The 14430-nt window shown below is 43.6% G+C and overlaps 1 long non-coding RNA gene across 1 annotated transcript; it reads left to right on the plus strand.

Annotated features, from left to right (window-relative positions):
• Nucleotides 1-618: 618 nt before the first annotated feature.
• LOC120638579 lies at nucleotides 619-10791 on the plus strand. The gene is made up of 2 exons (XR_005660300.1): nucleotides 619-807; nucleotides 10329-10791. It is a non-coding gene; the product is annotated as an uncharacterized LOC120638579 (long non-coding RNA).
• The last annotated feature ends 3639 nt before the right edge of the window (nucleotides 10792-14430 follow it).

Raw genomic sequence — 14430 nt, forward strand, 5'->3', positions numbered from 1 at the left:
CCAAGAACTTTTCCCCTGGGGCTGCATTTGATATCTGCAACTGGCTATGGAAAACCCTTCATAATATGGGAAAAGACAGGCAGGGAGAGTCCATTAAACCATTGGTAATGACATCAGTAGGGGCCGTATGAGTTTCTGTGCTATAAGAAATACGAATGGGAAGAATCAAAGCTTGCCATTGAGAGATTTTCCAGCTCCAGGAAGTCATTACTGACATCCGGCAGTGAATTCATTGATGGAGATCTGTATAACCAATCACTTAGGAGTGTTCCTGAGACTCGCTTGAAAATGATTATCATGATGGTAAAGTATCAATCTGGCATAATAAGAATAACAACAATATAGGGTAAGTGTTTACTATGCGACAAGCCTTGTACTATGTGCTGATAATCCGATCAGACACAGTCCCTGTCCAACATGGGACTCACAGTCTAAGGGGGAGGGAGAAAAAGTATATAATTCCATTTACAGATGAGGAAACTGAGGCACAGAGAAGTTAAGTGATTTGTCCAAAGTCACACAGCTGGCAGGTGGCAGAGCCAAGATTAGAATCCAGCTCCCTTCACACCCAGGCCCGTGTTCCTTTCACTAGGTCATGCCGTTTCAGTAGAAGACTCCTCCCGCACAGTGACTTAGCATAGGCTCGAAGTCAGTACACCTCAGATGTGTACAGATCCTACAGATCTTTCCCTGCCTTGAGGACTGAAGATCCGGTAGAACAGCTGCTCAGAACACCATGTGAATTTTCCACTGAACAAACCACAAGAAGACTGCTTCAGAGTTTCATCTAAGTCCTCAGGCTAAAGTGTAAGTGGCAGAAGGACATTTCTGTGGGAAATATTTGCTCTTCGCTCATGTCTCCTTTTCTCTGGTCCCTGTCCTGATTGTCATCTTCTATTGAGCCAAGACATGGGGGAGGCAGCTCTGATTGATATTGCAAGTGACAAGAAAAACCTTTAAATCATTCCCAAGGTTCATCTTTAGGAGGTGTTAAGCCTATAGAGTTTTGCCTGCGCCAGAGAAAGAGAGCAGACTATTGTAATATATTCACAGAAATTCAAATTATGTTTCTGCATTGATCCACTGTTACTTTGAGTAAATTAAAAAAAAAAATCTCCCTAGTATACTTAAGGCAGAATTATCGAATGGGCTGAAAGATGAGTTATCGGACTCAAGAATGATTCTCCCGGGCTGAGCATTGGAAAGACAACAGGTTCCCAGGCCAGGATACACAGAAGCAGTGTGGCTTAGAGGATTGACCGTGGGCCTGGGAGTAGGAAGAACTTGGGTTCTAGTCCTGGCTCCACCACGTGTCTGCTGTGTGACCTTGGGCAAGTCACTTCAGTTCTCTGGGCCTCAGTTACTTCATCTGTAAAATGAAGATGAAGCCTGTGAGCGCCACGTGGGAACTGTGTCCAACCTAATTAACTTGTATCTATCCCAGTGTTTAGAACAGTGCTTGGCACATAGTAAACACTTAACAAGAACCATAATTATCATTATTAATTATTAGGTCCTGAAAGACTTTAGAGTCACACCCGAGATCCCCTGAACACATACTTTGCCCTCCTTATGTTCGACCCACTCACATTTCTAAGAAGCACTTTTTCCACAGTTCTTCTTAAAAATCTTTGCTTATCCCAAAGCCTTATCTTTACGCCAAGAAGTTTCCAGTGGCTCCCCTTTGGCAACTCCCAGATGAATAATAATAATGTTGGTATTTGTTAAGCGCCTACTATGTGCAGAGCACTGTCCTAAGCACTGGGGTAGATACAGGGTAATCAGATTGTCCCATGTGAGGCTCACAGTCTTCATCCCCATTTTACAGATGAAGGAACTGAGGCACAGAGAAGTTAAGTGACTTGCCCACAGTCACACAGCTGACAAGTGGCAGAGCTGGGATTCCAACCCAAGACCTCTGACTCCCAAGCCCGGGCTCTTTCCACTGAGCCATGCTGCAGTAGTCAAAGTCCTCAAGCTCAGAGTCAAACGACCCCTTCAAAGCACTGTCATGCATGAGCAAGCCCCAGAGCTGAAGAACATTTTTCTGGTACTTAGGGATGCCTGTTTTTGCTCCAACAGAGGCTACACCCACTGGATTCCTTTACAGAGCTACACTGGCCTACTTTTTCACTCACAGGTGATGAGCAGACTCCATTACTTATGAGTCGAACGTCAGTCGATCGTATTTATTGAGCACTTACTGCGTGTAGAGCTCTGTATATTGGGAGAGTACAATATACCAATATTAACAGATACAGTCTCTGCTCACAACGAGCTTACAGTCTAGAGTCATTACTGTGTGCCTACACTCATTATGATCATTATAGTGTGTCCCACCCAGGCGCATGGAACTATCCTAGGCATCATAAAGAAACAATTTGGGGGCTTAGAGTATAGGTAGTCCTGACCCCTGGGAGCTTGCCGCAGGATGCCAGAATTTCCTAAAGCCAGACTAATGTGTTATCATCAACCTCGTTCCTCAGAAGGGAGACTTCAGAGCTCTGAGGTTGGATTCTTTTTACTTTGATGCCGGATCCACCCTACCTCGCCATTCAGGCTTCTCAGAAGGTTGATGGCAGTCTAATATGCAGAGAACTTGAGATGAAAGACAGTAGTTAGAGATGCCAGTACATAGCATCTCTATTTACATAATTACCTTTTTAAATTCTGTTTCAGGCATCCACTCTCATTTCAGGTTATGTTCTGGACAGACATTTAACTTGTGCAAACCTTCTTCCCAGCCCCAGTGAATGCACTGCTATCATTTGCACCATAATATATTAGGGTTAAATTATTTTAGAGATGAGACCCCCTATATGCCATTTGTCTTCATAAGAAATAGTAACTTTTCACCCATTCTTTCTGAGATTATTCACACTTTAATTTGGATGATGGGTGTGTGGGGTGGGGGGTGCCGGGGGAGGTCTAATCAACAGATTCGATAAAGTTTAACCAACGTCTGGTGGCAGATAAAATCCTTTAAGCTACTGCCCTGTATTGTTAACAGGATACAGTTAGGGATCACTCCTACAGAATATTTATCTTTTGCAATTTATAAAATTTGACGAGAAGCAATGCAGGGAGTCTGAACTGCCAAGCCATGACGAGTGGAAATGTCAGCTTCAAGCAGTCTCAGAAAAAGATGCTTCCTTCCCAAACCAATCCCCCAGGAAACAGACAACAAGAAAACCATCCCCTGGTACTTGGGGGAATTTATTATTTTAATTGTTGGACTTCATCATCACCAGCTATTTTAATTTTTTTTTCCCTAGCATAGTTTATCGCTTGTAAATTATTTGCCACGTCGTTGTAATTCTATCCAGATCCTTAACTTTCTAATCATGCATCTTTTATGGGGTCTCTTTTAAAGAAGCACTATAATTACGTACCAAGGGCCCCTGTAAATTTTATCAGGCCATAAAACATTATACTTTAATTATTTGGGGGGAAAATGGGAAACATTTCTTCTGCAAGTCCAGAGATCAATATGCAAGGGATCATGACATCGCTAGCTAGTTCAGATGTCTTAAGTGTGCAATTCCTCAACAGGATTCAAAATTCTCCCCCTTCATTTGGACTCCGCCTAACCGTGGCAAGGTTATTGGATTATTCATCTCAGAACTTCTCTTTTCCATTGTTTATTATTGGTCACTCTAGCCTGCACTGAAAGGATCTGATTAGCTTATATCCACCCACTCCTGCTTAGAACAGTACTTGCACATAGTAGAAGCTTAACAAATACCATATAAAAGTCATTCCAGAACGGGGAAGGGGTCCTCAGTGGGGCTAAATTGGTTTATATCACCGTATTCAATGAGGTTCTTGCCTTACATAATTGACCCAGGGATCTGACTGACACTTGGCATCTTTCTCATCTGGTGTTCCCTTTCCCTCTTCAGACTAGAAAATGTTGCACAACTTAACACAAGTTGGTTTTGTTATTTCTAAGTTGAAAAGTATAAGGACTTTGTTGCCTGGGACTCTATATCAAAAGAGGATAGTTAAAGACAGAGAGACTGAGTTTCTGATTAAGTCCTGTGAGTGGGTGGGCTGAGGATGGCAGGTTCTTTTGAACTAGAAAAGAAAATCAATTTATCATTTGCACCTTAGATAACTTCTCTTTGGCGACTTTAGAGTTCCCTGCCCCTTTAATTGTACTAATAGTTGCTTATCTTCTATATCCACTGGGAGCAATGCATTGCATTAAGTGCATGGAAAGTAAGAAACAAGCAACACATTCCCTGACCACAGGGATCTTAATCTCTAACCGGAGGGAAGGCAGTTGTAAAAATATGAACAAAGTAATCAAAATAAATTGAATTGCACGTGTAGATAAACGTGGATGCACGCTAGTTAAGGGTGGATGTAATTAAGAATCTAAGAGCTAGAGTTGGATGGTGGGTTTATATGACTTGGGATGCTGGGTGTTAATCATGGAAGGTATGCTGGAGGAGGTGGGCTTTCAGTAAGGCTTTCAATTTAGAAGGGGCCTTAGGCAACCATGACTGTAGGAGATGAGGGAACTCTGAGGCTAAATCTGGCTAGCATTATGGAACTTTGTCACAAATCCCAGAATGCCTCAGATCTTAAACTGAGCAAGACCTGAGACAAGCATTTAAAAGAAAAAAGATCAACCTGGGGCAGGGAATGGGGTTGGAAAGGTGCAAAATAGGCAGACTCATTTTTCTAGGTGAGTTTCAATTGTGTGATATTGGTATATTTTCCTCAAGTACCTCGGAACTGCCTAGAGAAATCCAGGATTGCTCCAACTAATTCTGGTTACGTGTGATCTTTTCTCTCCGAAGATCTCTTAATACTTTGTAACAATACTATATGAAGTCATCACACCTTATCAGCCATCTCCAGAAAGAAATAAGTTTTCAGATGGGCATCCTGAACCAGAGTAGGCAAAGTGACTTGGCCAAAATCACTCCTCTCAGAGGGGAAGGAGAGGTATATAAAACACGTCTCAGCACCCATCACTCTTTTATTACATCTTCTTCTCTAAGCCATCCTATCCCTGCATGATATCACAGGTGAGGGCCTGGTGGTCTTTCATTAACCAGCCTTTATAATCCCTAACCCAGAATATGTTTGTTTAAAGCCATCTTCAAGTGTGTGGCCTAGTTCTAAGATTTGGGGGATTGGACTAGACTGTTAGCTCATTGTGGTCAGGGACGGTATCTGTTATAATGTTATACCGTACTCTTCCAAGTGCTTAGTACAGAGCTCTGCATGCAGTAAGCACTCAATAAATACGATTGACTGCCTGACTAGATTCCATAGTCACTGGGCATTTTCTCAGTGGAGAAAATGGGAAGCAGCATGGCCTAATGGAAAGAGCATGCACCTGGGTATTAAAAGGTCATGAGTTCTAATCCTGACTCCACCACTTGTCTGCTGTGTGACCTTGAGCAAGCCACTTCCCTTCTCTGTAACTCAGTTACCTCATCTGTAAAATGGGTATTGAGATTGTGTGCCCCACATGGGATCGCGACTATGTACAACTCATTTTATTTGTATCCACCCCAGCGCTTAGTACAGTGCCTGATACATAGAAAGCACTTAACACATACGATTGTTATTGCCATTATTATCATTATTTTCCCACCGAGCAATACCATTCAAGACATCTCTGATTGATGAATGGCTCAACAACTTAAAAAACAATAGAAATAAATCTGAGCAGATGTACCCTCTTTTCTACGGGCTCTTACACCCCAGCTAAATTTTCAGGGGAAAAAAGAGAGCTAGTAACTGGTGATTTTTTTTATTATAATTCATGTCAGGTTGCTTTAACTGGTTAAGTTGGGCTCGCGGAGATAAGGCGACAGGTCCAAAGTGCATAGCTGTGGAGCTTGCCTCCTCATTGGCCCCAGAGTCAGCACAGTTTACATCGAACGCTAAAGGCTGCTGGCCTCTCTGCCTCTTTACCCCTTTTTTCATCCTGCTGCTCAGAATCTGAGGATTGCCCTAAGATTGTCCTGCACAATCCAGGCCGGAGGCAAGATGGTGAGACAGAGAGGGGAGTGATGGTCAGGTGGCCTAACCATCAATGAATCAATCCTATTTATCGAGTGCTTACCGTATGCAGAAAGCTGTACTAAGTGCTTGGGAGAGTACAATACAACAGACTTGTAGTCAAGACAACCTGCTGAGGACAACCCTCCGGGGCATCTTGGAAATGAGGTTCACAGCTGGTGAACCCCCAGCTGTGCAGTTGTATCTTCCCAGTTCAGATCCCACATGTGGAAGTTATGTACTGAATATCAGTTTTCCCCTCATGAAATCTAGGCAAAGCATGATTTCTGAAAAAAAGTCGTTAGGAACAGCACCTGAAACATCAGGCATTCTGGTTTCCACTCGGAACACACATCGAAGAGCTAATGGACCAGTTTCCAGATATGAAGAAAGCAAAAGGGTTAGGGGTCTTCCGTGTGGAAAGACAAAGGTTAAAAGAGGACCTGATTAATGAATGGGGACAAGAGGAGCATGAAATTTGGTTCAACAGATCTTACACTGCCAGAATAAGGGGGAATTTGATGGGAGTAGGAACTGTCAACCAATTCTGTTGTACTCTCCCTACTGCTTTAGTAGAGTGCTGTACACACAATAAGTGCTCAGTCAAACCACTGATGATGAAGATAAGGGGATATCCTTTGAAGCTTGAAAATAGTCCCTTAGCGGCTAGGGCACAGGCCTGGGTTCTACTCTCCGCGCTGCCACTTGTCTGCTAAGTGACCTTGGGCACGCCACTTAATTTCTCTGTGCCTCAGTTACCTCATCTATAAAATGGGGATTAAGACTGTGAGCCTGATGTGTGGGATAGGGACTAAATCCAACCCCCCTGTGCCCACCCTGACTATCTTGTATTAGATGTTTAGTATGGTGCTTGACAAATAGTAAGTGTTTAATGACTACATAAAAAGACAGAAGAGAAACCAAACAAAACTAAAACTAAACAAACAACACTTTCTCATGCGATTCGAAGTAAGCATATGGAATTCCTTTATCCCCGGAAGTTGTAAAGGCTGAATGTCATTTATCCCCGGAAGTTGTAAAGGCTGAATGTCACAATAGGTTTACAGAGGGTTTGAGTAAATATGTGGATGAAAGGACCATAATAGGCTCCTAGAAGGAAAGTAAAGTGGCTCATTCTTTTACCCCTAATCTGGATATCAAGAGGACAACCAGAACATGGTTTCTAGTCGCAACATGTTGCCTCTGCCAATGAGCCCATTTAGACAGCTGATCATTCCACCAATCCTAACACGATAAATGCGAACCGACTTCATGGGTATGGTGCAGAAATCCTATTTTTTTGCGACAGTCTCGTCACTGAAGGAAAGAGCACAGACCCGGGAGTCAGAAGATCTGAGTTTCCCCCATTAGTTTATAAACTACCTCAGTGAAGGAATTGGCTCACAACTCTATTGTATTGTACCAAGCACTTTGGTTCAGTGCTCTGTACACAGTAAGGGCTCGATAAATGCCACTGATTTCTTGATGGATGAAATCTAATCGTGGCGGTGCCACTAACCAACTGCATGACCACAGGCAAAACACTTAACTCTCTGTGCCTCTGTTTCCTCATTTGGAAAAAGGACTAAATACCTGTTTTCCCTCCTACTTAGACTGTGAACTCCATGTGGACCAGGGTCTGCCTGACCCGATGATCCTGTATCTACCCCAGTTCTTAATACAGTGCTTGGCACTTAGTAAGTAGTTAACATATACCACCATCATCATGTGCCATTGGAACGAGCCAAGAATTGCCACTTTTTAGGCTCTTACATACTGGTTTCTGGGGTAGGCAAGCTAAGAATTGTACATTCCAACAGAGCAGTAAAGTTGAGGTAGTCAACTGTGGGCAAGGGGTTAATAAAGCAGGCCAGTATTAACCCCTGACACTGTGCCTCTTATTGAGTTAATAAGTTAATATTATATTTATTTACAGTAAAGATTTCACATTGATAGTTTCCAATTACCCATAACTCACAAATAATTTGCAAAATATTTTACAGAACATCAGGGGTCAGGCATATCAATAACCACCGAGAATACATTTGCTTTGTTTTTCCTCGCTTCCCCAAATGACCCTGCAAATGAACGAGTAGACTTTGGTCAGTCACAGATCATGAAAGACAACACGCTTCACACAAAGTCACTGAATTTATACTTCTTGTTGACCAGTGGTAAATGGTTTTTGTGATTTTTTTTTAATGACATTTGTTAAGCACTTACTATGTTCCAGGCACTGTTCTAAGCGCTGGGATAGATACAAGTTAATCAGCTTGTACGTTGTCCATGTACCACATGGGGCTCACAATTTTAATCCACATTTTACAGCTCAGGGAACTGAGGCACAGAGGAGTTAAGTGACTCGCCTCAGGTCACACAGCCAACATTAGAACCTAGGTCCTCTGACTCCTGAGTCCATTTTCTATCTACTAGACCACATTGATTTATTAAACCAGCCCTAAAGAGACCATATTCTTCCCAGGGTCACAGCTGGAGGGTTTCTAGTACTCTACCAGTCTCAACTATGGAAGGGAGAATCAAGCAGAGGCCTACCCATTCCATTCGTAGCTTGGGCAGTGGTTAGTGAGTGGAAGGCAATCTGCTACAAGTCAAAACTCACCTGTGCTGTGCAGCAGCGGCGCAGGAGAGAGTCGAGGGTGGAGACTCACGTTTACTAGGCAGAAGGAGGCAATGGTAAGCCGCTTATGTATTTTTACCAAGAAAATTCAATGGATACACTACCCAAACGATTGCAGATGTAGGGTGGGGCACTGTGGGAGATATGTGTCCGTGGTGTCGTTCTGGGTCGGTGATGACTCCACGGCACAAGACAAGAATAAAGGCCAAGCAGGCATATGTAAATGCTCTGTTACTCTCTCATCAGCATTCTCAGATAGTCCACATAAATCTTCAATCAAGCAATAGTACTGATTGAGTGCTTACTGTGTGCAGAACGCTGAACTAAGTGCATGGGAGAGTACAATACAATAGAGTTGGTAGACACTCTCCCCGGCTCAAGTAGTTTATAACCTAGTGGGGGAACATAGGTCTTCTGACTCCCAGTCCTGTGCTCTTTCCACTAGGCTGTGGTGCCTCTCTAATGATGACACTGTTGCAATAAAACTACCACAACGTGAACATGAAGTTGGCATGCATTTGTAGTGTTGTGACTGGTGGAATGATCAGCTGCCCAAATGTACTCTCTGGCAGAGTATCGGGGGAGGCAGACATTAAAATAAATTGCTGATAAGGGAAGTGTCAGAGTACAGGAATATGCACATAAGAGCTTTGGGATTGATGGTGGGGTGACTGTCAAAGTGCTTAAGGGGTTCAAATACTAATAAATACAAATTCGAATAACTCCCTTGCAAGAACCTTTCAAGTACCCCCTTCCCTCTAGACTGTAAGCTCATTATGGTCAGGGAACATGTCTCCCAACTCTTTTATTATTGCACTCTCCCAAGTTTTTAGTACTGTACTTTGCTCACAGGAAGCTCTCAATAATTAGGATTGATTGAATGACTCCAGGTTTTCATACCGCTCCAGTTTTTGGAGGTCTTTTTGTCTCTGACACAGGCTGGGAGCTCTCAGATTGGAGAAGTGACCTACAGATGCCAAGGAGAACAGGACTCTGTTGCAAAAATGATAATAACCATAATAATATTGTGCTTGCTATGAGTGATGCATTGATCTAAACAATGGGGTAGATACAACAGAATCAGGTTGGACACAGTCTCTGTTCCATATGTGTCTCCCAGCCTAATTAGGAGGAAGTACAAGTATTGAATCCCCATTTTACAGATGAGAAAATTAAGGTGATAGAAAAGTTAAATGACTTGTCCAAGGTTACACAGAAGGCAGTTGGTAGAGGTGGTATGAGAATCCAGTACTTAACTTCTCTGTGCCTCAGTTACCTCATCTGTAAAATGGGGATTAACCGTGAGCCTCACGTGGGACAACCTGATTACCCTGTATCTACCCCAGCGCTTAGAACAGTGCTCGGCACATAGTAAGCGCTTAACAAATACCAACATTATTATTACCTCTGGCTCCCAGGGCTGTGCCCTCATTTCCTCTTCTCCCACTCCTTTCTGCATTATCCTTGCCCTTATATTTGCTCCCTTTTTTTTAACCTCGGCCTCATAACACTAATGTCCATAGTCATAATTTATTTATATTAATGTCTGTCTCCCTCTCTAGACTGTCTATTAATCTCTGTTATGTTGCACTGTCCCAAGCGCTTAGTACAGTGCTCAGCACACAGTAATTGCTCGATTGATGAATGACTGTGCTCTTTCCGGCAGGCCATGCTGCTTCTATAGGTAGGTCTACTCTGAAGACTTGGGAGTTGGAGTGAAACTACTTGCACGCTGGAGAACTTCAATGGGACAGAAAATCTCCGCATGAGATTTCTTAAAAATCTGCACCTGCATTCTATCCTCTGAAAATGTGGCCCCTGCTGAATGCCCCTAGGGCTCTTCGGTCAGAGCACAGATCATCGATCAACCCTCCTGCCAAACATCTCGGGATCCTGGAGGGCCGATGTCATAGCCCCAAGCTTCCCATAAACTAATGGAGGTTGGAGATTGTGGGATGGGATTTCCTGGAGATTTTAATTATGGATCTGTAAATTAGGTTTTGACCTGAGGACCATGATTGTTTCCAAGAAACAACCCACAGAAACTCATTGCTTGATGATCGGTTGTTTGGAATTATGAGGATTTTGTTAAGCACATGGATTGATTGTCTATTGCAATCCTAAACTTACCTCTGGTCATTTTTGTCAACTTGGTAACGTTAATCGGGATATTTGTTAAGTGCTAGTTCCAAGCACTGCGGTAGATCCAAGATAATCATGTCAGACACAGGGCCTGTCCCACAGGGGGCTCATAGTCTAAGGGAGAACAGTTATCCCCATTTTTACAGATGAGGAAACTGAGGCACAGAGAAGTTGTCACTTGTCCAAAGTCACACAGCAAGTAAGTGGCAGAGCCAGGATAAAAACCGAGCCCCTTTCCTCTCAGGCCCGTGCCCTTTCCAGTAGGCTAAGGTAGTCCCAGAAGGTAGCAGGGCCTGGCGCTAGGGCAAGCCCAATCCTGTCCCAGCAATCCCCAGGACTTGCTTGTTGGCCATCTCGTGCAGGAGGGCAGGTATTGGCCCTAATGATATCTAACGATGCGTCCACCTGAAGCATGGCAGTGGGGAGAGTTAATCCAGGGCAGTCATCAACTCTCCACCTTAACCATGGTGGATATCAATCAATCAGGCAATTGTATTTATTGAGCACTTACTGTGTGCAGAGCACTGAAATAAGTTCCTCTGGAACGTAAGCTCGTTGTGAGTAGGGATCGTGTCGACCAACTCTGTTATACTGCATTTTCCCAAGCGCTTACTACAGTGCTCTGAACAGAGTATTCGCTTAATAAATGGGATTGATGGATTGATTAAAAAAGCTTTTGGGAGAATACAATGTAATAGAGTTGGTAGACACGCTCCCTCCCCACTACATGCTTACGGTCTAGAGGGGAGCAGCATATCAAGGCCTGGGAATCCCAAGTGAGACATGGACTGTGACCTAACTGCACTGTACCTACCTTACTGCTTAGCACAGTGCTTGGCACAAAGTAAACACTTAAATGATATTATTGCTGTTGTTATTATCAAAGGGGCTGGAAGGAGTCTTGTCTCCCCCATATGGTCCAGGAGGACACCTTAATCAATCATATTCATATGATTCATATGCAGAGCCCTGTCCTAAGCTCTTGGGGGAGTATAATATAATATAACCGTATAACTGAGCGGTTAGACACATTACCTGCCCACAGTGAGTTTACGATCTAGAAGAAACCCTGCGTGAAGGGGCAAGAAGAGATCCTGTTGTGGGCAGGGATTGTCTCTCTTTATTGCTGAACTGTACTTTCCAAGCACTTAGTACACGGTCAGTACTCAATAAATACGACTGAATGAAAGATTGAATGAATCAGTGGATTTATCCAGCTCCTCAGCAGCCCAGTTTGGAGGTGACCTTCCCCTGTTCCTCCAAACCTTTAAGGGACACTACTGTCTTGCTTGCTCCCATGATGCCACTCCCAAGTCAGCTAAAAAGATCCTTGAAAAACATGTGGCCTTGTCTCCTCGGAGGGAGGAAGGAAGTGGGTAGCTTAACCACAGGGCTAGCAAGGAGGTCTGGCTTTGCTGTTTTGGCTCCTGGAGGAGGATCGGATTTATGCGTGTTGGGTTATGGTGTGGCAACGTCTTTGCAGAAGAGATGTTCAATAGCATCTCTTGGGCACATTCCCATAGGAAAGGAAGCAAAGCAAACAGTGCCCAAGCAAACTTGTTTTGGAAGGAAGAAGGAGCCACCGCAAAGAACGCAGCTTCAGGAACGACTCCTAACCCGATCTGTGGTTTGCAGATTCAGGAACCCCGGAGCATTGCGTGTTCCATAGAATAGACCAGCAGAGACGTTAGGAAAAATGGAGATACGTGGGCCTGGGACTTCAAGTGAAATTTATGGAGGCTGGGGACCAGGAGACTAGACACAGATTCCTATCCCTTTCAATCAGTGTCTGAAACCAATAAGCAGAAGCATTCCAAAATCCTGCTTCCCGGTTTGGAGGCTGATGGAGTTGGAGTAAATTGGAGCTTTCAGCCAACTTCCTGGCCAGGTCCCAGGTGACCCTGGCAAAGTTCTCCTCAGGCCAGTCTCCGGTGACGCTAACGAGCACATAACCGTGACTAGCGGCTAGCACTCACTAGTAAATGGAGCCCAGCGAGAGGAATTGCAAATGGCACGTGGGAATCCTGGCTTTGTAATTCTCTCTGTGTGGCCTACGGCAGACCTCCGTTACTCCTATATCCCGGGAATAAGACTTCTCAGGGGGTTTGTGTGCATAACACCGGCATGCGAAGCACTATATAAAAACACAGTGGAGGTCTATAGAACGACTATTATGTGAAAACTGCTTTTTTCCCCTCTATTTTCTCTGCAACTGGGAGTTGTCTGAGACATACCAGCAGTGAGGGGGAATTTTGTTGTTGCTGGAGGGATTTTTCAATAGGCGGAGTTTTATATTTCTGTGGCTGCAAGTATGGAATCGTCATCTCAAAATTCACTCCTTCAAAAATCCCTTAATTAAAACCCCTTTGAAATGGCAAATTCATCTCTAGACTGGAAGCTTGTTGTAGACATGAGATGTGACTGTTTATCGTACTCTCCCAAGCACTTAGTGTGGTGCTCTGCACACAAGGACTCAGTAAATACAGTTGAATGAATCTTGGGCAGGGAGATTTGGACAAGGCATTTGCCTAGTTAATAATAATAATAATAATAGTATTTAAGCACATACTATGTACCAAGTACTATTCTAAGCACTGAGCACTGTTAAGGCTACCCTAACTCTTGGAGAATTGGTGTTTGCTATGACTCAAATGATACTTTGGTGACTACCCCATAAAACTGCATAAGTTGTCATATAATCTTGCATTTACATTTTTATTTTCCCTCTAAATACTAGTTCTTATTTCCTAATATCCACATCCTTGGCTGACTGCCCAACAGAGACGGGACCACTTTCTCACATTTGGATGTGGTGAAACGTTAATACTCTCACCAACCTTCTTAGGAATTTTTTTTTTTCACCTTTACTTGAGGCCTGAAATCTTCCTTCTCTCTGGGGTTAATAATGAGGATTAAAGGTTTGACCCAGGATGATCCCATAGCCGTTAATTGAAATTGGACCAACCATTCTTCTTTCACAGAACAGGGCAACTCTAACTTTCGCCAATGTGAGAAAGTGGCAGATGGGTAGGAGACAAACATTGTGGTTCTAAGAGTAGGTCAGCTTCCTCCTCCCTCGCCTATCGGTTGGACCGAAAATCTGACTTCCTTGCTCTTCCAACCACTGAGTTCCTTAAAGCGACGGTCTCGGCTTAAGATTAGCTATGGGCCTCTGGAGGAGAATAGACCTCGGGGGACAGCTATACAGTCCTGGTTCTGTACTTGTGGCTTAACCCAAAGGACATCGTGAATCATTCTGCTCCCTGTGGTATATGAGGAAACTCGGTGCCCCAGCCAACTACTGTTACCACATGGGTTTGACATTCAAGAGGAAGAAGGCCAGACCCAGGGTTGTTTCCTTGGTCTGTAGAATGCCTAGTGTATTACTCAATGCAGGTGGGTGATCAAAAAATCCAACTTAATAGCAGTGAGAATGGTCCAAGTCGTAAATCGCTTGAAACGTTTTCAATGGGGTCCGCAAAATAGAGTTCCCTAAAATTGTCCAAGGTTGTAAAATATTCTGAAACAGGGACAATGCAGCTGTAGATTTATTGGATCTGAGGATTGTTCAGGGTGACGAGCAGATTGTGCTCCTCCTTCTGGTGAAAGGTTTTAGTTAGTCATGA

The sequence above is a fragment of the Ornithorhynchus anatinus genome, chromosome 8, assembly GCF_004115215.2.
Source record: "Ornithorhynchus anatinus isolate Pmale09 chromosome 8, mOrnAna1.pri.v4, whole genome shotgun sequence".
In the NCBI taxonomy this organism is placed as follows: Eukaryota; Metazoa; Chordata; class Mammalia; order Monotremata; family Ornithorhynchidae; genus Ornithorhynchus; species Ornithorhynchus anatinus.